Source organism: Protopterus annectens, chromosome 2.part1 (genome assembly GCF_019279795.1).
Source record: "Protopterus annectens isolate FY-2018-M chromosome 2.part1, PAN1.0, whole genome shotgun sequence".
In the NCBI taxonomy this organism is placed as follows: domain Eukaryota; kingdom Metazoa; phylum Chordata; order Ceratodontiformes; family Protopteridae; genus Protopterus; species Protopterus annectens.
This window is the reverse complement of record NC_056729.1, coordinates 1,288,587,725-1,288,613,637: the sequence shown is the minus strand read 5'-3', so window position 1 is coordinate 1,288,613,637 and position 25,913 is coordinate 1,288,587,725.

Here is a 25,913-nt window from a genome sequence, read left to right as displayed (position 1 = left end):
CAATGTCAGTGGGTTCAGTGTATTTATTGTTATTTTGGACTAACTCTGAGCATATCTGGGAGTTTCCACCCAGGTTTCTAACATAGCTAAAGAAGGCCTTGTGATTGTCTTTTGTGTCTTTTGCGATTTTTCTCTCAAAGTTGGCCTTGGATGATTTTATGAGTGATCGTAGTTTTTTGCTAGTACTGATCAGAGATGCCTTTCCATTTAGGGATTTTGCTCTGTCATGTAGTAGCTTCCTCCTTCTGTTGTAAAGTTTGTTTATGGCTGGGTTCCACTAGACCAGGCGCCTGCCTTTGGGGGAATGGGTCTTGGTTTTATTTGGGATTGCATGATCCATGCATTCTTGAAGGTGCCCGTAGAAGGCATTTGCAAAGGATTCAGCAGTGTGGGTTGTGGTTTCTACTGGCCCAGGGACCTTGAAGGATACCACTTCTGTCTTAAGAAGTGTGAAGTTGGCTTTTGAGAAGTTCTTCACTGTGGTCTTTTGTGCAGGGGGTGGGGGCGGGATGTGGATTTCCAGTGAGATTAATTTATGGTCTGATCTTACCAATGAGGGATATACTTCCGGTGTGGAGCATTTTGTCCCCATGTTTGTGATGATCAGGTCTAGTATATTGTCTCCTCTTGTGGGAATGGTGACTAGTTGTTCCATCGCATTTGAGTTTATGAATTCTAGGAACCTTTGGGCTAGGGTGTTTGGGCTTGAGTAATGTTCCCAGTCTATGTTTGGGTAGTCGAAGTCTCCCAATATGATGGTATTTGGAGAGACATTCATACTCTCCAGTGTCTTCAGGAAGGCTGTGAGGGTTTCCTGAGTTTGAGAGGGTGGTCTGTAGCATGCTACAAATTGTAAGGCAGTTTTGCCTATGGTTAGTTGCACCTGGATGGTCTCCGATGCTTCATGCATTGCCACTAACCTGGAGGTGTGGGTATCTTTGATGAATATGGATTCTCCCCCTCCTTTTGTGGTTCGGTCCAAGTTTTGGGGCCGGAAAGCATGATATGAGGTAAAACCTGATAGTGCTGGGGTGCTCTCAGGAGCCTTGAACCAGGTTTCAGTCACTGCACAGACATCGATGTTCTCCATACTGAGGAGGGCTTCGAGGGCATGCATCTTGAGGTTTAGACTTCTGGCATTGAGCAGCATGACCCTTATTTTTTTTCCACTTGTGTTTTCTAGGGAGGTAGGTTTGTCATTTGAGCCTTGCCTAAAAAAGGCACTATGGGGGTGGCAAGAGCCTTGGCCAATATCCGGAAGCCCAGGGGTGACAGGTGCAAGCCATCCCTTGCGAAGCAGCATGGCTTGTCAAGCATTTCATCCCAAGCAGACAGACATTGGATCCCCTTTGAATTACACCAGTAATTAAGCCAATTGTTAAAACTGATCATTTTGTCTTTGTACTGTGGCATCATTCTTGGTGAGGGTAAGATGCTGCTCAGGGTCAGTGTCATACCGGCCTGGGCTACATAATCAGAGAGCTCCTCTATGTCTCTTTTCATGTAGTCCAGGGAGGTACGTCTCAGGTCGTTCACACCGGCATGTACAATGACTGAGTCATATTTGTACTTGCTGTGGAGTGACCTGAGTCCTTGTGTTATGTGGCGGATTCTAGCTCCTGACAGGCAGCTTACTGTGACCTTTTCCTTGTTCAGTCTGGTGAGCGGGACGTCAGTGTGTCTGACTATGGAGTCACCTATTACAAGTGTGTCTGGCGTGTTGTTTGGCCTTAAGGGCTGTGACTGTTTAGCACACTGACTTTGTGAACTATGTGTTGCATGTGCTATGTCTTGAGGTGGCGGTTGCTTGGGTGTCTGCTTTGGAGGCCTCTGTTGTTTTGGTAGATTTTTAATCAGTGCCTCCGAGTATGTTTTTGTGTGTTTATGTGTTTGGTTTGCAGTTGTGATAGTTCTATGTGAGACTGGGTTTGTGGTGTGTGTGGTTACCTTCTCCTCCTGCCTGGTTTTGCCAGTACTGAATTGAGAGAGCTCAGCCTCCAGTTTGGCTATATAGTTGCATCTCTCGCATATATTTGTATTTGTTGGGAGGAGGAGAGGGTTGTCTGTGTACATGAGGCAATTGTAACATTGCCTCAAGATTCCCAGATTCACCAGCTGAACAGGAGAGGATGCCAGCAACTGACCCTTCGGCATGCTAGAATAGTGAAAAAGATTGCTGTGTAACTGAGTCAGAAAGGATCTATAGGGAAATGGGTACTCAAGTGAATTTAGGTGAAAGAAGTACTTTCTTTTGTTTAAGAGTGCTTTACCTGTATAAAAAATGCTTTAGGAGCAAGTGCTGAGCTTTTCAGTTAGAGAATAGGCTGTTTAGATTGCAAGTACAGCAGTTCTAAGGGAAAAATTGAAGAGTAGACTTTACGGAGCCAGAAATAGTTTAAACTTGATTAACTGGCGCCGCCCTATGCTGCTCTATGAGCAACTTCGCGCTAATTAAGCGCACAAAAACGGGCTTTATAGCAGAGGGTTGAAAAGAGCCAGGAATTGACCCAAAATGGCCAATAAACTACAAGTTGCTGGGCTGGAACCAATCCTCTAGGGACAAATATCTGTTGATGTTACTCCTTTATGCAAAGGAGTGATATATGAAATTTTCCAAGAGTTTGGGACATATTGTTCTGGTCTAAACCTATTTACCAGAATGGAGACAGGCAAAACTATGGCATCAGCTGAAAGTCTGAGGTACTCATTGGGGAGTTGGTCAGATGCTAAGGAAGATGGTTTCAGTTTTTTCAGCATTGTTCTTATGGTGTTAGCTGGGACAGGTTTGCGGTCAAAAGAGTTGTTAGTTTCCACATTAGGTGGAAGAGAAGGTGGGGTTGTATTTTTCCCTGTAAGTAAGAAGAGGATGATGTTTTTAAAGTAGGTGTTGATTTGAGAGACAATACTCACGCTTTGGTTATTGGTTATTGGTTCTGGGGTTGTAGCTTTACCTGGGTGGAGGAGAAAGTTAATTGCTTGCCAAAACTTTTTGGGATTGTTTTTATATTTGTTTTGCATAGATGTATAATTTTTTTGTCTAATTTGAGTTGCTTTTTGGTTTGATTTCTGAGCTGCTGGTATGCTAGAAGAGTTTTAGTGTCTTTTGTTTTCTGGTAACTAGTTGAAGGGGAATGGTTTCACAAAATGATAATTTTGTGCTTACTCACACCAACCAGTGAAAGGAGAGAGGGAAGGAGCTATATGGTAACATCAGGGGCAGGCACCTAGAAAGACAGTGGTGTTTAAGAACACGACAGTAACAAGGTGGGAGACAATAAAATTCTGTCTGACTCACAAGAGGCACAGCAGTGGTCTCTTTTCAAGTTTTAATATGTAACTAAAAGCAGAATACAAGTAAAACACAGTGTAAAGAAAACAAATCACACTATACAAAATAGAAAAATTCTATACAAAATAGAAAAAAATCAAAAGCAAACTAACCTTTCCCTCACAGCAAGCTGTGACAGAGTCTGGGTAAGCTTTTCTAGCAAATCTTTGAAATGTTTTATTTTACAAACAAACAACACCAAGAAACAACTAACTGAAAAAAATAACAAAACTGCAATGGCTGAATAATGAAACCAGCCAAGCCAGGATAAAATAAAACCAGCACTTTTTTTTTTTTTTTTTTTTTGGGCTATGTCAACAGTTGTATAAAAGGAAGAATGTCCTGAGGCCCAGTACCTAGTCTGTGAGGAACAACCCTGGGAAAAAAAATTCACTGAAAGAACAAACATTGAATATCACCTGAAACAAGGGCTGTATGCAGCAGTGAACCTGATCTCAAGTCAATCGACTATATTTCTTACTACACTGCACTTGAAAGACTTGAGAGCACCAAACTTATCTCTCTGCTTTAATTTCATTAAAATAAAATACTAAAAGTTGTGAGTGTCAGATGTTTACCTTCTAAAATATATATGGCACTGAAATAGTTGCCCTGATTTTACAGGAAGGAAAATCACAAGAAAATCTGTAGACATAAGTATAGTTTAGAATTTTTGCCAGCAGTACCGGAGAGTTTGCAAAAATTATGAGCAAACTATGGTTTGGTAAAATGCTAAAAGGCATCCTTATATAACTTTTTTGGAGGGAGATATGGATTAAATGATCACAAACAAATTATAGTTTGGTAAAATGGTACAACTTATCCTTACATAATTTCTTCTGTGGCAGACATGCATTAAATGAAGTCACATTATGTGCTAATATTTTTTTTTTGAATTAGGAACAGTGAATTTAATGAGCTGAAACAGTTCACATCTAATTCTAAGACTATCAGCTCACAGAAATAAAATATTTTACTTGGCATTTTAGAAGAACTGTGGGCATCTAAGGATACACATAAGCTGCTAATCTATCTACAACTGCATTCTTGGAAGTACTCTTTTACTGCTTTCTATAGCTGCATTTTATGAATTTGGTTAACACTTTTATAAATCAAAAAGTGACTACAACTAGAGGATGAGAAAGGACCCAATCAGAATCTAAAAAGACAGACTCTGTTCAACAAAGCAATGCAAGCCACATGGAGAGTGAGGCATATGTGACTCCAAGGAAGTTTCCTTAATATATACTGTGTGTGTGTGTGTGTGTGTGTGTGTGTGTGTGTGTGTGTGTGTGTGTGTGTGTGTGTGTGTGTGTGCGTGTGTGTAGAGTGCATGTTCGCTGCTGGTGGGCTTAACTTTATAAGGGTAATATTCAATATTCTTTTTAATGTGCTCTGCATTGTCTGCAGGTTTGAACTAGATGACTATCTCTTCAGAAAAGGATAGAAATAGTCATGATTAAAAGCTCTGAGAAAGTTAGAAATGATCAAAGGTAATTCCCAGGATAGAGAAAAGCACACTTTTGATTTCATATCTGTTAGTGTGTTTTCATCCCTTCACCATTAAAATGATCAAACCCCTGTAACTAGCAAGCATTAATTCAGAAGCTAATAAGGAAATTATTGATTTGGTTTTAAGCCAAGAGTTACAATCACTCATGTTTGCAGAAAGTAACAAATAGTACCAATTAAGTGTTAAATTTGGAATGCATGGCTTGAGCAATGTTTTCAATGACCTTTGACCTCATTTGCCACTTTAATTGTGCTGCTCCAAGCAGGCAGCATCCATTTCTTTGAGAAATAACTAGTAAACAATGACTTCTTCCTGGATGATGGATCTCAAATGGGGAGTAGCTACAACATGATATATATAATATGAGGCATTACATTTAGCTTCTTTACTTTAAGGCACTATAGTTTTATAGGCATTACGTTTAGCTCATTTATCCTAAGACCGTGCTCTTTTTGCAGCATGCACTGTGTACAGTGTATGTGTTCCTTTATGACCCAGTGCTGTTTTCTTTTTCAACTATATGCTAACTTCATAGACAAGAAAAGAGATCCTGTGACATGCAAGACATTTCTTCATCATGGACATTGCATAGTAATTACCAAAGTGTTACGTAACCTGTTACATGGACAGGTGATTACTACAGACCAGGCAGAATACCGGGATGCATATTGTCTTGAGTTGTGCAGTCAAAACATACTAAGTACATACAGTATTCTAGAAAATATGTCCCCATCTGTCTTAAAAATGAAATCTTAACAAGTATTGCAGCTCATTCACTGCTGACCTTTTGTTTTGTTTTAATCACTTCATATACTGAGCTATGCATGTTCTTGTGCTGGACATAGTGCAGTGTTATTTCATGACCAACATATGACAGTAAATAATATTATAATTTTTGCTTTTAGGAAAACTGCTACAGCTTGGATTTACATTGCATTTTTTCCTATTCTATCTATGTTGTTCACTTGGTTTAGTGCTAAGTCTCACCTCTAGGGACAAATAAATATTGTTTAGTTTATGTTGTACCAAGATGGAAGTAACACTGAAGTGTTATGTTAATTACATATTTCTGCATAGAAAAGAACTGAATGAGTATATGATGCCCAAATTAATGCAGGGATGCAGTAGAACAATAAAAAGTCATGTATATGAAAACAAAATACAAAGTATAATTTCATTTATTTTTCTATAACATAGAGTTAAATTAAACATGAAAGGTATGTACAAATGTAAAATAATATTTCATGAAAAATTTTATCAGTCATTAGCTTTGCAAACCATATTTTTGTTTTTGTGAAAAATAACTAAATTAAAAAATGTGATTTATTTCTCTCTTTCCTTCTTTGTAAAATACAAAACAAACTAAATTTATTATGAAGAAAGTGAGGATGTGCCAGATTTTCTGTAACCCTGCAAAGGGCTAAATCTGAAAAATGTTTAATAGTATTCAAAGTACTTGCCCCTTGGGGCTGGGTTCTAACATATTGCAACACTGTTGCAAAAGGTCTATGCCATAAAATTCAAGCTACCACTTTATCACCATATAGACTTATCTCTAAAAAGAAAAGTTAATAGGCGGTCAGAGATAACCTAATGCTTTGCAGAACACATTCAGAGATCACTGCTTCTACTTAGTCTGCGAATGATAAAACCTAATTACATACCTCAGTAACAATCTATCTTAATTAATCACATTATACACATCTGGAGTACAGTGACACTTCACAGAAACTTCACAATCCCTTGTGACTATCAACTAATAGTAAGTTATAAAGAAGAGGTAAAAGACCATCATAATGAAATGCAACTCATTTCATACACAGACACTGTAAGGGAAATGGTATGAAGGAGGCAAGGCAACATTAACAGGTACATTTCTGTGAAAGGAGAAAGCATTACCAATGAAACGACAATAAACTATCACCTGGAGCATTCAAAACTGGTATACAGACTGAAGGACCAACAAGGGAGTATGGCTGACTTTAATAAAAATTGGAACAAAGTTTATCCACTCTACAATGGTACAGGGAGGATGGATGACAAAAAAGAGGGGGGAAATCCCTGCATATAACGAAAAGGATCACTCACGTCAACATTTTATCTTAACAGAAAGAGTTGCCTTCAATTGAAAACTAAGCCGTGAACATTCATGGAAAACAAATAAAATAACTGTGCTATGTAGTATAGTACTCTGAAAACATAGTTTTAATGTCCATCATGTTCACCTGTTAGACTGTATTACCATTGCATGTTCAGCATGCATGAAGGCGGTACTGTTCCCACAAATTCAATTTATTTCAATGTAATTTGATCCTTAACATTTCTGAAGATTCTTTTATCTCGTTTACAGTGTTCAGTATTTCAATTTAATTGGTTTACATTTTGATTTTCATTTCCTACTAATTGCTTTTGGGCAACCAGTAGTATTAAATATAGTACGTACATGCAGAATATTGTTACAGAGAAGGAGTAAGGTTTTAGGAAAGGCCGGAGCTGAACAATTTATGTAACGCTGGAGTGAATGATAATTGTCAAAAACAAAACATACATGTATAGTATATGAAAATGTTATTTTGGTTTGTGTTCTATTAATGTATGTGCACCCAATCAGATCTAAAATGGAATTTAATAAAGATGTTTAAAAATGCATGAGGGATAGAAAAGCACATGCCAATCAAGTGTGCCCCACCAACATACCTCTCAATCTCTTAACACAAGAAATCTGGACAAAGCCTAAAACTATGGGGGGACAAAGGCTTGAAAATAAGGGCAGATTTTAAATATTGCTCTTATAAACTTAGAAAGTTGCTAGAATGACAGTTTTTCTATTTACATGCATTTTTCGAATGATATGAATTCTGTAACTCAAATTAATGTCATTATTTAGTGACTTCAATCCTGAGTGATTTGTCAGGAAAACAACAATTTTATGATGGACAGACCAAAAATATGATGCAAAAATCTGGATGGTCTGCAAAAATCTGTGCAGTTGAGAGCTGCATTTCAGCCAGTTCTATATGAATCAAGCACAGGTAATCAATCTCCCAGTGCAGAAGGCATGTTCCCTTCCTCATTTGTGTAAATTAGCAAAGGAAGCACATGAGCCTTCTTTTGAAATCACATATTTTAAGTTGACATTGCAAGCTAACTGCAGTACCTACACCAAGTGCAAATTGTTTCAGAATCTAGCCCCATTGTTATGTCATATCATGCATACAATAGTAAGAGAGAGGTTGTTTAATTTTCTACAGTGTCCTAAGAAATGTGTAAGCTCACATTGGGAAATCAGTTCTCTAGACCAAATTCTAAGAAATTCAACCCTTATAACTGGGGTAAGTGTACATTGTTGGATTAAGCCATTAAAATAGTGTTTTATTATATCATCTTCCATCTTTTCAAGTCAGTTGATATACCCAGTAATGTCTAATGAAAGCATATCGGTATGCATTGTAAGCTGCTAGAAGAAGAATGACATACCCCAGTTTGTGGCTGGATAGCGTGGTTATACTTGTGTCATTCCTACCTACCCCATGACTCTTTGCACACATAATATACTTGTTTTGTGGGTGCCTATAACAGTTTTCATTCCTTTATTGCAAAAAAGAGATAGACTTTTTTCTTCTGTACACATTTTGAGGTCTGTTATATGGTATTAAATATCATTCTGTTATATGGTATTAAATTTTAATTTGCAGCAACATTTATGCACATTACATTGATTATACATACTGAAACTGAAAAAAAAAATGAAAAAATAAAAAGAAATGCTCAAACCTAAACTGATTTCAAAAAGAAAACAAGCACTTTCATTTACTGAAAACTTAAAAACTAAAAAAACAAAACAAAACACAGGTGTGTGTGTGTGTGTGTGTGTGTGTGTGTGTGTATATATATATATATATATATATATATATATATATATATATATATATATATATATATATATATAAATATATATATATATATATATAAAATGCATGAAAAAAGTATATATATCGACATGTACATATAAATATTCATGTGTGTGTGTTTATAAATATGTGATAATATCATAATACAATCTGTCAAATACTTCCTTTATTTCTCTATCTAATGCATATAGAGGATTATGATTGGGTCACCGATCATAACCTGCTTATTATGTGCTTGAAAGAGGATGCCAAGAAATTCAAGAGTGAAGCTGGACAGGTGAATCTTGGCATCCATATCAAAAACATATAGTTTTAGTCTATGATCAGAGACACTATCATACCTGTCAACCTCTTGGTGCAAGAAATCTGGACAAAGCGCAACAAAATGGGGGGGGGCAAAGGCCCAAAAATAGGGACATATTTTAAATATTGCTCTTATAAGCTTAGAAAGCTGCTAGAGTAACAGGGTTTATTTTAACATACATTTTCTGAAGGATTTGAAGTCTGAATCTCAAATGTCTGTCATTATTTAGTGATTTCAATCCTGAGATCATCCCATTGATTTCCAGAAAACCACACATTTTATAAGGAACAGACCAAAAATGTGAGCCAAAATTTTGGGGATTCTGTAAAAATCTGTACAGTTGAGAGGTATGGATCAGAATACTTTTAATGCGTGGAGCTTTATCTGATCCAAGTTCTACCAGTAACAGAAAAAAAAGCATTAAGTGTTTTGCTGGCAGTCAAAGCTGAAAAGCACTTAGCTAGCACTGCTAGGAAGATAGTGTAACACAGTCCCTTATGTTTGCACTAACCTTGCTGTGCCACTCAAATGTCCAGATTTTTACTCATATGTTTGGTCTGTTCCTCAATAATGCCTTTCATTTTAGTTTCAAATTTTGTATCCCTCAGAAAAATGCTGATGAACACACATTTTGTTATACTAGATAATTTCTTAGTTTATAAAAGGAAGTGATGGACATGTTATCAGTATGGGTAGCAGGTAGAAACAAATCTGCTTTTTATTTTGCTGATCGCTGATCAGGACTGGCAGATTTGACTGCATAGTGTGAAACCCAACCTTAGCAAGTTAAGCAGGGTGATTGGGTCTCCTCTGTAGTAGTGCTTAACTGATTTGTCTTTTTCCAAATCTCTGAGAGTATGCATAGCTCTCCATGCACTACAACCTCCTTATAATACATCTCTGCAGCCTATTTTACTACTTTATATATGTGCTAAACATTGCAATACTACCAACTTACAACTACTAATATTCAAATTAATGTATTCTATGCTACTAACAAAAGCACTAAGCACCACAAAAAGAATTATTTGTATAAAGCTACTATATATATATATATATATATATATATATATATATATATATACAGCATATGCAAAATATGTTAAGGAATACATGAACAACAGTCTATAATACTCTGAACTGTTGAAATTGATTGATTTCTGTTTTGAATATATTTTATGTTTTTGAAGGATTACTTCCAAGTGTTGCTACTGAAAAGGGGCTGAAATTGGCTCAGTCAGCAAATCCTGAATTCTGGTTAACAAGAAAAGTAGCTAGATGGATAGACAGACAGATAAACAGGTATGACATGTGAAAATGCATGCTATAATTGTTCTACAGAGAATTCTATCTGTGTAGCTATGTGTAATGCATGCTTTTCATTTTTTGTAAAGAAAACTGGCAGAATGCTTGCACAATGAATCACGTGAATGAAAATAAAATCAAAGGAAGATTATAACGCTTCGTATATGTTCTCAGTAGTATTGTGTAGATAATTTAAAAATGCATCTTTTCTCATATTCCATGAAGTTATTTTAGCCCTCCTGATTATGCAGCTTATAAACAAAGGGATTGTGACTAGATCTAGAGATGTCATTATTCCCCTTTACTAAAACTCATAAGAACAATCATTGAGTATAATGTCTCCCTTAGACATGTATCTGTCCAGACACATGCAATAACTGGAATACCTGCAGAGATAACTAACTAAAAGGATAGATGGCCTAAACAATATGTCCTACATGGGGTGCCTCAAAGATCTGTCACTATATTTGGTTTCCACAGACTTCTTAAAGGTGACCTGTGTCTTGCATACAAGGTAATCTCTGACCAATACTGATGGACCTACTGTCCTTAAACAAATAAAATGGCATCAGAAATACTTAGTCCAGCCATCTAAACCTCTTCTATCTCATAGAGGATACCACTGCTCTAGAACAAACTCCATAGCCACATAAAACAAACTTTATCCATGTCTATATTCAACAACAACTTGGATGGCTAATAGAAAATTTACCCCAGACTGCTCCTTCTACTACCAATGGATAAATGCAGCTCCTAAGTGCTTTATTCTGTGCATGGGTCCTTCAAATTATCTAAGGTATGATCCCAGTTATTCTCATTAGAGGTAATATATAATTATCAACCATGGGATGGGTAGGGCCAATCTAGTATCAGATGGGATAAGTTAATTCAAGCACCAAAAGAGAAACAGGCTAGGCTTAAATGACCTGCAAGGACAGCTAGCCTCATACTTAACCATGAACCTGTAGGAAGTGATTAGGATCTGCTTATAGACAGATATGAATTACATTGGCAGATATAATTTGCTGTTTATTAACCCCCCTTCCCTATTCTGAATGGTGGTATTAGTTTAAAATTAGAGCTAAAAGCAGTGTTAGTTGTGCAACAGGTAGTACACTCACCTTTGCTGTAGAAGTTTGTGGGTTCTTTTCATTCACTAGCAGATAAATTGCTGCCACTGCAGTGCATCATAAGGGGGTGTTGCACTCCAGAGTGTGCTGTCCTTCAAATAAGATATTAAACTGAGGCCCCATCTGGCCAATTGGTAGTTGCTCAGGTCTACAAAAAAGATCTCACAGTACCTATTGAAAAGAGTATGGGTGATTTATTTAACACAAGCATTACTGCCAAAAGCATTATTTAAAAATGTACATAGTTACAAAATTTATATATTTACAGGCACATATATACACATTTTTTGCTGTTTATCATTTTTATTTACAAATTTACATATTTACAAAATGTAGACCTTTACAGGCAGATATGTACACATTTCAATTTTTTTTTATTTATAATTTTTCTTATAATATCCTCATTGTTATTCCTTCATAACTGACCATCATTCCTTCTTCCACAACCATAATCTAATTTTTTTCATCTGCCAAAATTAATTTCCCCATTAAATAAAATTTCATTCAGTGTTTCATTCCAAATAACCCATGTCATTCTCCTACCTAGGACACAAGAGGAGAGTCTTCATAGGTTCTGTTCAAGCAGCTTTATTTATTTATTTTTTACTCAGTTTTTATTTTAAACATATAATGAAAATTTGTTCAAGCAGCTTTAATTTATACAAACACATCACTGTAGAAGATGACTGACTTTAACTTAAGTAACATACAAAGATTAACAACTGTGTTTGTACATGCTCTCTCCCTAGCTGCTCTTTCAAAATGGCACTAGGGATTGCATCTGTCTAGAATTTATACCTGCACATATAGCCTTACCATGCTTCTTAAAGATACATTCATACATCACTTGCACTCTGATCTACATCATCTCTTATTGAGAAGTAGATCACATTATGTTATAAGGCTATTTGGCATGCAGAAATCACAGGTAATTCTTAGTCATGCATTAGACAATACTAAATGCACAGATATATACACTCAGGTCCACATTGCCGCGTATTTCACACTAGGCTTAGATACTCACCCATATCATGTGACATAAAACTGGGAATGAGATTTAGCAACTGGAACTGTCTCTGCAAAATGGTTGACCTGTAGAATGTCCGCATCATTTTCTGGAATGGAATCAGAATTTTGAACACATTCTGGTATGGGAGTAGTGTCTAATTCACTCTTAAATTTGGATTCTGCATCACAGAAGCAATGTTGTGATGGTGATGATGGTTCTTGTATATGAAGAAGACGTCTACAGTTCCTCCTATACTCCACACCCAGTGAGTCTACCAGGTAGGATCTCGGCTCTGCACAGATGCCTGTATTCTGTCCTATTCGATCAAAACCTTTTGTTGTTTGGATCCGTACTGTCTTGCCTTCCCTCAATGGATGAAGTAATCTGCTAGATCTGTTGTAACTAGATTTCTGGATATTACGCTTCTTCAAAAATTGATCTGTGATGGTTTTATTGTTCTTAGGTGTAGGATTCAATAAACTAAAAGTAATGGGTAGCTTAGTTCTAGTTTTCCTGGAAAGTTGTCATTGAGCAGGTGAGCCAAGAATATCATCACGGGCTTGTTTCCGAGATTAAGCAAATTCAAGAACACATCGGTATAGTCATGCTTTGACCTTTCAAGTAACTGCTTTGCACTTTGCACTACACATTCAGCTAGGCCATTGGACTGAGGATATTAAGAAATACTAATGACGTACAAAATCCCACTCTTTTTCAAATTTCTGAAACAACTGACTAGTAAATTGAGAACCTTTGTCAGAAAAAAAGTTTATGTGGATTACCATGAACTGAGAAATGACATTTCAACTTAGTAATAACAGCAGTGGAAGTTAGATTAGGTAGTTGATAAATATCAACGTAATTTGAGTAAGAGCCTACCAAAGCTGGAGGGATAGATTCCTGTCCCAGAGACTTCCCATACTCTGGAACAAACTAGCTATCTGTATCAAAAAAGCCCCTCATTTGCACTTTTCAAGAAAAATCTTGATGATTGGATGGGAGATAGGAAATTCACCCTGGGGATCACTTCTGTGGCTCTGCTCGACAGGGGCACAGGAAAATAATTTTCTTGGGTGGTAAAAGCCAGGGTATTGTTTGGCTAGGCTTATATAGGCCCTAGGGCCAACAGCCTAGTACCTACCTATGAACCTATGAACCATTTAGTGTTGATTGTTCCACTCAAAGATATCAGTTGCTACAGTAGACCAAGGATGTTTATGAACTGGAATTAGCTGAAGCGGTTCTCTTTGCAAATGTGATCTAGTACTATTGCATACTGAACAAGAAGAAAGTACTCTATCAATGTATTTTGGTAATGAAAGCCAGAATACTAATTCTCTTGCTGTTCTCGTAGTGAACGCAGATCCTGTATGACCACAGTGCAAAATCTGGATATATTCTTGTTGTAAGGAAGCAGGAACAATAATTTTAAGACCTTTGAAAATAATGCAATCTTCCATCAACAATTCATCTCTGTAAGAAAAAATAGTTTGCACTTCAGGTGGTACACTACGTTGCTTTGATGGCCATCCATCATTAATGTAGTGATTGAGCGTCTGCAAAATTGGATCAGTCTGAGTGCGATCTCTTAACTCACTAAGTCTAGTGGTGGAGAAATGCACTGACATACCCTCAAAGTAAAAATTCTCTGCATAAAGCTGTTCTGTAGTATTTTCTAGGCAATCTGGATAAAGTGTCTGCTAGATAAAGCAATTTGCCTTTTGTGTAGATCATTTTGAAATTTTATTTTTGCAATTTGAGCATCATTATTTGTAATCTCACTGGAGCGGAATCCATAGGCTTATTTTGAATAGTAACTAGAGGCTGATGATCAGTTTCAATCTGAATAACTCGACCATAAATATAATGATGAAACTTGCAACATGCAAATACTATTTCCAAAAGCTCCTTTTCAATTTGAGCATACTACATGTCAGTTTGGGTTAGTGTTCTAGATGCATAAGCTATTGATCTGCCCTCTTGAAATATAACTGCTCCAAGACCAAATTCTGAAGCATCAAAGGAAAGAGTAACTGGTTTATTCACATCATAGTATCTTATGTAGGAGGAGTGGCGATTTTCTGCTTGAGGTCTTCAAATGCCTTCTGGTGGTGTTCCAACTATGACCATACAGCATGTTTGCATGTGAGCTATCTTAAAGTTGTTGGCAACTCACTGAAGTCTAGTATAAACCTGCCTAAATAGTTGACCATGACAAAAGAAAAGCTGTAGAGCTTGTATATTATCTGGTACTGATATCTCAAGAATAGCTACTTGCATGGTCGGATCTGGTCTCAAGCCTGTACTTGTAAACAAATTTCTTATGTAGGTCACTTCTGGAAGTCTGCATTTGCACTTCAGGCAATTCAGCTTCAAGTTTACTTCACGTGCTCTGCTAGAACTTTCTTGAGGTTTCTGTCATGCTCTGTTTCACCATTGCTGCCAACCAATAAATCATATACTATTATGGCACAAGGATAACCTGAAAAAAATTGTTCAATTCTACACTGGAAAACTTCACTTGCAGAATTTATTCCAAATGGCAGCCTTAGGAATCTGTATCTGCCAAATGGAGTACTAAAAGTAGTTAGAAATAAGGATTTATGATCAAGCATCACTTGCCAAAATGTACTATTTGCATCCAAGACAGAAAATACAGTAGCATTTGGGATTAGAGCTGCAACGTCTTTGACTGTGCACATTGGATGATACAGACTTTTTAATGCTTTGTTCAGACCTCTTGGGTCAATACATATTCTGATTTCATCTGAGCCTTTTTTGTAAGCAGCTACCATGGACGACACCCATTCAATTGGTTCTGTGACTGGACAAATCAAACCTTGATGCACCATTTTATCCAACTGAGCTTTATCTTTATCCTGCATAGCTATCAGAACTCTTCTAGCTGGTCTGACTACTGGAGTGACCTCTGGTTCTAACTTCATGGAATATGCAACTGGAAGTTTGCCTAACTTGTCATCGAAAACATCAGCATACTCTGAGAAAATGGCTTCAGAAAAACTGGATCTCGGAAATGCACTTATGTAATGGACTTCTTTAGCAAAAGAAAGCAGATTCATTCTTAAACTATATTTGAGACTCAATAAAGATTGCACTGGTCTCCAGACTACATAGAATAATAAGTTGTAACAGTTCTCAGCCAAATAACATGAAAGCATCATTGAACACTTGGTTTGACTTTCTTCACCTCCATAAGTAACAAGTCTCACAATACTGGCCCCATTGAGTTGTTCATTAGTTCTCGCTCTAGCAAATGTGTTTGTTGATATAACATTACACTTTGAACCGGTGTCTACTTTGAGCTCTGTGGATTTTCCATTAACCTGGACAGTACAAAACACTTCACTTCTTGTTAATAAGTTCACTGCAGCAACTCTTTTGCCAAGCACTAATACACCATCTACATAGATTAGTACTGGGCTAACTGCACTTTACGGACCATTTCAAGCCTAGCCAGTTACCCCATGTGAGAATCAAACCCTGCACCTTGTGTTTGTAAGGTAAACACCTTAACCATTATGCCAACCTCCCAACTCCTAAGTGCTTCGGCTTTACTTGATTAACTTTCTTAACAACTGTATGAGACTTACCTGATTTGCAAAACTTTTGGAAATTATTCCATTTTTTATGCTTGTGACATTGCTGACCAAATGCTAAGCATTTTTCTCTTTTAGACTCATGATTTACACCATAATTGCGACAGTTAACAATAAAGCTAGACTTGGGTTTTGCCGATTCATGTTTGTACTGCACTGAGTTTGAACGTACTCCTTTCTTAGAACCTGGAAAGCCATGTGCCTTTCCTGCAAACTCTGTAGCTGCCACATGCTTGGGCCTGCTTGTGTTTTCCATGTGTTGCATACTATCTACATTTGCTCTGGAGCCACCTGAAACCATGCTCTTGTCACTCGCAAGCATACTTGTGTGTTTTTCTGTCACCTCATGGTTTTGACAAATCTCTATGGCTTTGCTCAACTTTAAGTCACTGTCTTTCGGCTTTTCCCAATTAGGGGTTGCCACAGTGGATCACCAGTCTGCTGCTGATTAGCAGTAGATTTTTATGGTGTCAAGTTTCCAGCTCAGTGCCCAGCCTTCACAGAAGGCACATATACACTCATGCACCTTCCTGCATGTCATTAAAGTTCACTCAACCACAGGGAGGACATGCAGACTCCATACAGAAGGCACTCCAGCTGAGAAATGAACCACTGAACCTGTTGCTGTTATGTGACAACCCTAACTGCTGCACCACCATGGCCTCACGTCCCCACCCATGAAGTAAAATCTTTCTCACAGCAGCACTATTAATACCACACACAAGCCTGTCCGTTATCAGCTCATCTGCTCAAACCGACACATTCTAGCTCTGTTTCTCAAGTCAGTTATATAAGCTGCAAATGTTTCCCCTGGTTTCTTATCTCCTGTGTAAAACAAATACCACTCTAATGTAATATTCATCTCGGGGTTACACATTTCTCTGAACTTGTACTTCAAACACTCGGAGTCTTCCCTTGATTCAGCTTGATTTTCACCTTCTCCTTCACTTACTGCAGGTGCATACATAAATGAATGCTCTGTTTCTATGGCCTCTGACCCAGCTAGGTTTAAGAAAATAAATGGCCTGTTGTGTGCATCTCCATCTGCATAAGATGCTTGTATACAAATATCGTAGTCTTGCTCAGATATTCTCCAGTTCTCTGCAATATTCTATTCAAATACAAGTGTTAAGGGCTTTTGAAATCCATCTGCCATATTAACACATACCAGTGAAGGGTTTTGCAAATAAGCATGAACATACACACATGCACATATGCCAGAAACTTATGCCAGTATTTGTAACTTTGTCCAATGCCTTTGCTCTTATGAATTTATACTCTTTTGGGCTTTTGAAAATATGCTAACGCGGACAAACTCCTAGTACCTTTGAATAACTGGACTATTATTTTGAAAGGCTAAAATGCTAAAGTCATTTATCATCATTTTGCTAAAGTCATTTATCATTATTGTAAGAAACACTTCAGCAACTTTACGATGAGACTAGATAACTCTTGGGCACTGTAATACTCTTGTAATGTCATCTTTTGCAAGAAATCACTTCTTATCAAAGTAAGAAACATATCAAGTAACTGAACAATGTGAATAAATTGAACATCTCTTGCCCAAAACTCAATAATACTTTGAAGTAATTGTACTTTGTGAATAACTAGTCTAGTCCAGATATAGAGTTGCTGTATCCAGGACTGTTTGAAAGCTTCTAAGCAGTGCCAGCGTCTGCTCTTCAAATTTTCCCTTAGATCTACTAGTTCTCTCCTTTCCTGAACTTATACAAGCTTATTAGTCTAGCACTTTACCAGACTTCTTATAGCAATTTTTGTAGCACACAAGTGCTACCAGCACTATACATTCTACAAGGAACAGATCTAGTACTTATTATAAATGAGGTATGTCTAAAGGTCAGTTCCCTGTGCTTTCTCCTATTAACCTGGTGAACTTGGGCATCCTGAGGCAATGTAGCAACTGCCTCATGTACATCGACAGCCCTCTCCTCAAACCTTCCAACACTCAGACTTGTGAGAGATGCACTTATATATCCAAATTGGAAGCCACACACTCTCCAGCCAAGACCAGAAGAGCTGGTCAAGAGGAGAAGGTCAACACTTCCACCACACCACATGGAACACATAACCCTCCAGAACACACACCAGCATTGCCTTCACATAAAAACAAAACCACACACCCAGCTTCGTGGAGGCTCTCAATAAAAATCCACACAAGCAGCAGAGACCTCCAAGGCAGAAATGCACTCGACCACCACAACACAACACTAATCACGAGACACATCATCATCATCATCTTCTTTCAGCTGTTCCTGTTAGGAGTCGCCACAGCAGATCACCTGTTTCCATTTCTTCCTGTCCTCTGCATCTTGCTCTGTCACACCAACCACCTACATGTCCTCTCTCACCACATCCATAAACCTTATCTTAGGCCTTCCTCTTTTCCTATTACCTGGTAGCTTCATCCTTAGCATCTTTTTCCCAATATACTCAGCACATGTCCAAACCAATGTAATCGTGTCTCTCTGGCTTTGTCTCCTAACCTTCCAACCTGGGCTGACCCCCTAGTATACTTATTCCTAATCCTGTCCACCCTTGTCACACCCAGTGCAAATCTTAACATCTTTAATTCTGCCACATCCAGCTCAAACTCCTGCCTTTTTGTCAACGCCACTGTCTCCAACCCATATCACATAGCTGGTCTCACTACCCTCTTGTAGACCTTCCCTTTCACTCTTACAGGTACTCATCTGTCACAAATCACTCCTGACACTCTTCTCCACCCACTCCATCCTGCCTGTACTCTCTTCTTCACCTCTCTTCCACACTCACCGTTACTCTGAACTATTGACCCCAAGTATTTAAACTCATCCACCTTCGCCACCTCTACTCCTTGCATCCTCACCATTCCTCTATCCTACCTCTCATTCACACACATATATTCTGTCTTATTCCTGCTGACCTTCATTCCTCTTCTCTCTAGAGCATATCTCCATCTCTCCAGGGTCTCCTCCACCTGTTCTCTACTCTCACTACAGATCACAATGTCATCTGCAAACATCATAGTCCAAGCCCGGATAAATGGGGAGGGTTGCATCAGGAAGGGCATCCGATGTAAAACTTCACCAAATAATTTCATGCAGACACCAATCACGAGACACATAACTCTCCTAAACACTGTTCCACTCAACCAAAGCCACTAAGCCAAAACAGCATGCCCAACACACTAGACATAGGTGACTCGATAGTGAGGCAGACTAATGTACCACTCACTAGGTTGAATAAGGAGAAAGTAACAGTCAGCTGCCTGTCAGGTGCCAGGATCCGACACATAATGCACACACTCAGGTCTCTCAACAACAGGTAGAAATATGACTCTGTCATTGCACATGTGGGTGTGAATGACCTGAGACGCACCTCCCTGGACTACATGAAAAGAGACATGGAGGAGCTCTCGGAATATGTAGCCTAGGTGGGTATGACCCTAGCCCTGAGCAGCATCTTACCAGCACCCAGAATGATACCACAGTGCAGGCAGAAAATGACTGATTTCAACAAATGGCTAAGTCTCTGGTGTCATTCTAAGGGGATCCAGTATCTGTCTTATTGGGATGATATGATTGACAGACCTCGATGCTTTGCCAGAGATGGCCTGCATCTGTCACCCCTGGACTTCCAGATACTGGCCAAGGCTCTTGCCACCCTTATAGTGCCTTTTTTAGGAGGTGTTCCAAAGAACAAATTACCCTGTAACAGCTATAAACAAATGCAATCTGAGGGTCATGTTGCTCAATGCTAGAAGTCTAAATCTCAAAATGCACTCACTCAAGGCACTCCTTAAAATGGAGAACATCAACATCTGTGCTATAATAGAAACCTGGTTCAAGGCAGCAGAAAGCACCCTTGCACTACCAGGCTATAATTCATTCCACACCTTTTGGCCCCAGAACTTTAGAAACCCGGTTCAAGGCAGCAGAAAGCACCCTTGCACTACCAGGCTATAATTCATTCCACACCTTTTGGCCCCAGAACTTGGACCAAAGCTCCAGAGGTGGAGGTGTTTCCATATTTATAAATGAAGTGTACACCTTTAGAATGGTAGCCTAACATAACGCATCAGAGATACTTCAGGTGTAGCTACAATTGTGTAAGACAGTGATTCAGGTTGTAGCCTGCTATAGGTCCCCAACCATGTCCCAAGACTCGCACTCCATGTTCCTAAGCACCATGGAGAATATTAGGTTCCAACCTAACACTCTCTTACTAGGCAACTTCAACTACCCCTCCAGTAAGTGGGTAAACTACTCATGTACCAATACACTTGCCCTACATTTCCTAGAGTTCATTAACTCCAATGCCCTGGACCAGCACGTTCTTACCCTCACTAGAGGTAGCAACATCCTCCACTTGGTCATTACTAACATGGGTGACCATTGCTCTACATCAAAAGTCAGCTCCTCCCTTGTTAGATCCAACCACAAACTAATCACCTTGGAAATTCACATCCCTCCCACCCCCCAGCAAAGGTAACCACCATGAAAAACTTCTACAAAGCTAACTTTGGGATTCTAAAAACAGAGGTGACTAACTTCACGGCACCCATGCAAATGGAGAATAGTTGTGTGACCGCAGAATCATACACCAATGCACTGTACAAACGGTTTACCTTCATAAGTGCGTTATGCACTCGTGCGATTCCACTTTGTGCGAAAGGAGGTTTGCAATGTTGCAAAACCTCAACATAAATTTGTCCGGATGTCCAATGGGCAAATGCACATTGGCATTCTCTCATTGCAGATTTGACATTGTGAGTGCGGATTGCACTATAGTGGGGATCAGGAAATTATCCCATTCCCCACTGTAGTGTGATCTCGGAGTTGGTATATTAAAGAAGGTGGGTGTGGGGGCAGAGCCCACAACATCGGGGGTGGAGGGGGGGCTTGCCCCCCTTCATTACGATGTGTCTTCGACATTTTAGTTCGAAGGTCAGCGAATCCGTTGTTCGATTTGCTGACTTTCGAACTTCTGAGAATGTCGAAGTTTGAATGTCATGCATTTGGTTCGCCCAAATGCGGGATCGATATTATCTGTTACGACAATATGAAGGTAAACCATACAAACACTTACACAAATGTATGGATCTTGCCATACCCAACAGATCCAAGGCACACTCCTCCAAAAAAAGGAAGCCAATCTGGTGGTCCCCTGCCATAAACAAACTCTACAACAAAAGGAGGAAACTTATGCGGAATAAGGTGAAGTCCCAAGACTGGAAAAACTCCCTTATCTGTCTCAACAAGTTGAGATCCCTCATCAAATTCTTTAAAGCTAGGTATGAAAACAGAATTGCAGCAGATAGTAAAGACAACCACAAGACCTTCTATAGTTATGTAAAGAATCTCCATGGCAACACCCAGATTTGCTCTGAGCTACTGCAAAATGGTACCTCCTATATCGGGCCAGCAGATATTGCCAGTATACTGGCCAACAGATTCAGTGCCAACTTTACTCCTCTCCCCCCCAAAGGACCAATCATAATACCAGTAGATTGCCAGACACCCAATATTACTATTGCAGAGGTTAGAACAGCACTGTCCAATGCCAAGAATACAGCTTCTATGGGACCTGACAATATCCCTGGTTGTGTTCTACATGTACTACAGAGTGAACTGGCACTTCACCTGTGTGCACAATTTAATCACAGCCTCACCTCAGGCTTTGCCCCTGCCAAATGGCACACTGCTACAGCCATCCCTCTCCACAGTGGACTACAGACCCTGGGAACTATTGCCCCATTAGCTTGACGAGACTGATATGCAAAGCTATGGAACGCATCATCATGGTCCTAATAAACAAAGATATAAGGAATCTCCAAACTCTGGATCCCACACAGTTTGGTTTTGTGATGGGTAGATCATGCCTGCTCAACTTGGTTGACTTCTTTGAGAGCCAGAGCTGTGGATGAAGACAAGGTGGTTCATACAGCCTACCTTCATCTGGCCAAGGCTTTTGATACCATTCCCCACTCGGGAGTCATAGAAAAACTCACTAAGCTAAGTATCAACCCCTATATCACTAGGTGAGTTGCAAACTGGCTCACAGATAGAACCCACAGTGTGAAAGTAGCTGACTCCTAGTCAGACTGCCAATTAGTCACGAGTGGCGTCCCACATGGTGTGGTCCTGGGTCCTCTCCTGTTTGGTATCTACTTCTCTGAAGTGCAGACCAACACAAAGAGACTCTGGCTGACAAAGTTCGCAGATGATTGCAAGTTGGGAGCTATTATTAACTCTCCAAGTGATGTTGACATCCTACAGAATGGCCTCACTGTGACCAACGACTGGCGTCAGAAGCATGGCCTTAAGCTCAACTCCAAAAAATGTGTCATCATCCCCTTTCGGAAAAACCCAGTTCCAGTGAATTACCACATTGATGGTAGTCCACTGAACACAGAAGGCATTATTAGAGGTCTGGGAACACAGGTTGACAGCAACCTCTGTTTTGATCAACACATTGCCACTGTGGTCAGAAAGTCCTTCTATGTGGCACATCTCATTACTAAGGGTTTTGCATCCAGGAAGAAAGAGGTCATTGTTTCCCTCTACTCTTCCCTCATTAGGCCAATCATCGAGTACAATGCCCCATTTGGCATTTATCTCACTAGACACCTGCAACAACTGGAGAGGCTGCAAAAGTATCTCACAAAGAGGATCCTAGGCCTTAAACACTTGTCATATATGGACAGACTCAAAAAACTCCAACTATTCTCTGTCTCATATCACCTACTAAGAGGTGATCTCTACTTGACTTACAAAGCCATGTCTGACCCAGCTCTGTTAGAAATGCTACATCTAAAGAAATCCCAGTCCCTCCACACCACATGCTGCAGAGATCTTAACCTCATTACCACAATTAACAGAACATGCTGGAGGGACAGCTTCATAACCCAGAGACTGCCCATGCCATGGAACAGACTTCCCATACATGTCAAGCAGAGCATCTTGCTGACCCTCTTCAAGAGAAATCTTGATGAGTGGATGGGAAACAGAAAATTTACCCCAGGGATAACTCTTGTGGCTCTACACGACAGAGGCACTGGGAGCTAAGGTCAGGTGGCACTATGCCAGGGTAATCCTATGGCTAGGCTTGTAATGGCCCTTGGGCCATTAGCCTACTACATACCTATGAACCTATGAACCTATGAACTGCATACAGCACACTGAAATGCCCCCAAAATGGTGGTACCTTGCTAGGCAACTCTTTATGGTACAAAAACACTCTGTAATGGTGGCACTTTGAGAATAGACACACCCAGCACAAGAACATTTTCAAAATGGATATATTTTGACTGTATTTCATGGAATAGTGGCACTTTGCTCAAAACAACTCTTTCAAATGTATGCACAGTAATAAGTTCACTCTGTAAGCACTTTTACACACTTTGAAATACTTCAAGTAATGTTAGTTATACCCCTGAAACAAAACAAAGTCATAGGTATGCCAAAACACAGCACTTTGCCAAAACACATGCAGTTGCCTTGCTTTATTTTTGTCTAACATGCCCTTTTTTGCCCTTATTATATTAATTATGCTTGTTTAAGCCCTTTTTTTGCCCAACATACTTTTTGTGTGCTTATTTTACTCTAAGCATGCCCAGTTTTGCATTAAACACACTTGTTTTGCTCTAAACGTGCTTAGAGGATACCACTGCTGTAGAACAAACTCCATATCCACATAAAACAAAGTTTATCCATGTCCATGTTCAACAGCAACTTGGATGGCTAATAGAAAATTTGCCCCAGACTGCTCCTTCTACTACCAATGGATAAATGCAGCTCCTAAGTGCTTTATCCTGTGCATGGGTCCTTCAAATTATCTACGGTATGATCCCAGTTATTCTCATTAGAGGTAATATATAATTATCAACCATGGGATGGGTAGGGCCAATCTAGTATCAAATGGGATAAGTTAATTCAAGCACCAAAAGAAAAACAGGCTAAGCCTAAATGACTTGCAAGGGTAGCTAGCCTTATACTTACCCATGAACCTATAGGAAGTGATTAGGATCTGCTTTTAGACAGATATGAATTACATTGGCAGATACAATTTACTGTTTATTAACCCACCTTCCCTATTCTGAATGGTGGTATTAGTTTAAAATTAGAGCTAAAAGCAGTGTCAGTTGTGCAACAGGTAGTACACTCACGTTTGGTGTAGAAGTTTGTGGGTTCTTTTCATTCACTAGAAGATAAATTGCTGCCACTGCAGTGCATCATAAGGGGGTGTTGCACTCCAGAGTGTGCTGTCCTTCAGACAAGATGTCAAACCGAGACCCCATCTGCCCAATTGGTAGTTGCTCAGGTCTACATAAAACATCTCACAGTACTTATTGAAAAGAGTAGGGGTGATTTATTTAACACAAGCATTACTACCAAAAACATTATTTAAAAATGTACATATTTACAAAATTTATATATTTACAGGCACATATATACACATTTCTTGCTGTTTATCATTTTTATTTACAAATTTACATATTTACAAAATGTATATATTTATAGGCACATATATATATATATATATATATATATATATATATATATATATATATATATATATATATATATATATATATATATATATATATATATAGATATAGATATACACATTTTTTTTGCAGTTTATCATTTTTATTTACAAATTTACATATTTACAAAATGTAGACATTTACAGGCTGATATGTACACATTTCTATTTTTTTTATTTATAATTTTTCTTATAATATCCTCATTGTTATTCCTTCATAACTGACCACCATTCATTCTTCCACAACCATAATCTAATTTTTTCATCTGCCAAAATGAATTTCCTCATTAAATAAAATTTCATTCAGTCTTTCATTCCAAATAACCCATGTCACTCTCCTATCTAGGACACAAGAGGAGAGTCTTCATGGGTTCTATTCAAGTAGCTTTATTAATTTTTTTTTTTACTCAGTTTTTATTTTAAACATATAATGAAAATTTGTTCAAGCAGCTTTATTTTATACAAACACATCACTGTAGAAGATTACTGACTTTAATTTAAGTAACATACAGAGATTAACAACTGTAATTGTACATGCTCTCTCCCTAGCTGCTCTTTCAAAATGGCACTAGGGATTGCATCTGTCTAGATTTATAACTGCATGTATAACCTTAACATGCTTCTTAAAGATACATTCATACATCACTTGCACTCTGATCTACATCCTCCCTTATTGAGAAATAGATCACATTATGTTATAAGGCTATATGGCATGCAGAAATCACAGGTAATTCTTAGTCATGCATTAGACAATACTAAATACACAGATATATACAAATCAGGTCCACATTGCTGCGTATTTCACACTAGGCTTAGATACTCATCCATATCATGTGACATAAAACTGAGAAAGAGATTTAGCAACTGGAACCGTCTCTGCAAAATGGTTGACCTGAAGAATGTCTGCATCATTTTCTGGAATGGAATCAGAATTTTGAACACATTCTGGTATGGGAATAGTGTCTAATTCACTCTTAGATTTGGATTCTATATCACAGAAGCAATGTTGTGATGGTGATGATGGTTATTGTATATGAAGAAGACGTCTACAGTTCCTCCTATACTCCACACCCTTTGAGTCTACCAGGTAGGATCTCAGCTCTGCACAGATGCCTGTATTCTGTCCTATTCGATCAAAACCTTTTGTTGTTTGGATCCGTACCGTCTCTCCTTCCCTCAATGGATGAAGTAATCTGCTCGATCTGTTGTAACTAGATATCTGGATATTACGCTTCTTCAAAAATTGATC